Raw genomic sequence first — 1,868 nt, 5'->3', positions numbered from 1 at the left:
CCACCACCACCACCACCACCGCCATCATCATCATCATGTTATTTTTAAAGAGGGAGAGGACTCGTGGGACTCATCTTCCTGTTGACCTCTGGCCTACACACACACACACACACACACACACACCTCTCTATAAAAGAATACACACACATCCTAAACCCCCTCCCCCTGAAAAAAAAAAATCCCTCCACTCTGACATTGTTTTAAAATGTATCCACTCATAAGTGTGGAAAGAAAAGAAAAACAGAAGACATGTATACAACTTTATATTCAAGTAAGCCAGCAATGGAGAGGTTGAAGAAACTGTGGTAGAAAATCAAATGAGTTTCTCCCTTTACAGGAAGTGTCTGATTGCTGCTGTCTTAGGGAGTATTTTAGTCAGGATGGTGGAAGGCTCTGCTGCAGTAACAAATGGTCTGCAAAACATGTGTTTGCTTTAAGTCAAACATAATATTACCTTCTGACCTAGCAATTTCACTCTTAGGGTTACATAAAAAAAAAAAAATGGAAACAGTTTAAGGAGAGAAAAAAATTGCTTATAAATATTCATTACAGCATGATTTACAACCACTCCCAAAGTGAAAACAACCTGGGTATATGTCAGCTGAAGATTGGCTAAAACATGGGGGGCAGGGCACACAAGGGAATCCTACCCAGCCAACAAGAGGTGTCAAGTGTGAACCCTTGGTGATGTGGGTGACCCTAGGAAACAGTGGGCCAAGAGAAGGAAATAAGACACAGAAGGGCCCAGGTTACTCCTATTGATATGAAATATTCAGAATAGGCAAATCCATAGAGACAGAGCAGATTAGTGGTTGTCAGGGAGTGACTTGGGAGTGACTGCCTTACCCATCCAGAACTTCTTTTAAAGGGTGATGAAACCACTGGTGTTAGGGAGCTCTTGAGCACTGGCCAGGTGCTGGGTCCACAGGGACACAGTGGAAACTCAGTATTGTTGTTGTTGCTGATCCGTTGGCTCTGAGTTCCCAGCCTTTCAAGCCAAGAGAAGAAAACAAAGTAACAGCTGCCACTTAGCAAATGCTGAAAGATCCCGGGCCCCACCGTCCCTCCCCCTCAGGGGACTGGACTGCCCTGGAGTAGTGGGTAGGGCTGTCTGATGAGACTGCCTGTCCCTTGGAACAGCAGCTGGCCCAGCTCAGGCTGCAGGAATGTCCAGGTCCAGGCTTACGGTGCCCCTGGCTGCTCCAGTTTGTTTGGTTTGGCTTCCGGACGTGTCTAAGAGTCACGTGGACTCCAGCCCGCATCCAGGGAACAGTCACAGCAGAACACCAGGTAACCACAGAACTTAACCTTTCATCCCGGAGCAGCCTCCACTCCTTGGCTAACTATTTGATCACCATTCAGCATTTTACTTTGAAGAGACTGAAACAAGGTGGTGCAGGCCTTTAATCGCTTGGGAGGCAGGGGCAGGTGGATCTCTGAGTTCAAGGACAGCCTGGTCTACAGAGTGAGTTCCAGGGCAGCCAGGGCTACACAGAGAAACCCTGTCTCGAAAAACAAAACAACACTACACACACACACACAACACACACAGAGAGAGAAAGAGAGAGAGACAGAGACAGAGACAGAGACAGAGACAGAGACAGAGACAGAGACAGACAGACAGACAGACAGACAGACAGACAGACAGACAGACAGACAGACAGAGACAGAAAGACAAAAGCCATGTATTTGAAATGCTTGCTAGCTGGTTTCTTTCTCCCCCACCCACCTCTACTCCACCAGCAAAACGTCGCATTTCCAGTCGCATTTCCAGCTGGGGCTGGAGCCCAGTGGTAGGACACGTGCTTAGCATCTGTGGTGCCAGAACCTCAAACAAACAAGGAACAGACTCTTCCTGAAACCAGTTT

The sequence above is a fragment of the Mus pahari genome, chromosome 20 (genome assembly GCF_900095145.1).
Source record: "Mus pahari chromosome 20, PAHARI_EIJ_v1.1, whole genome shotgun sequence".
NCBI classification, from domain to species: Eukaryota; Metazoa; Chordata; class Mammalia; order Rodentia; family Muridae; genus Mus; species Mus pahari.
Note: the sequence above shows the minus strand (reverse complement) of the source record.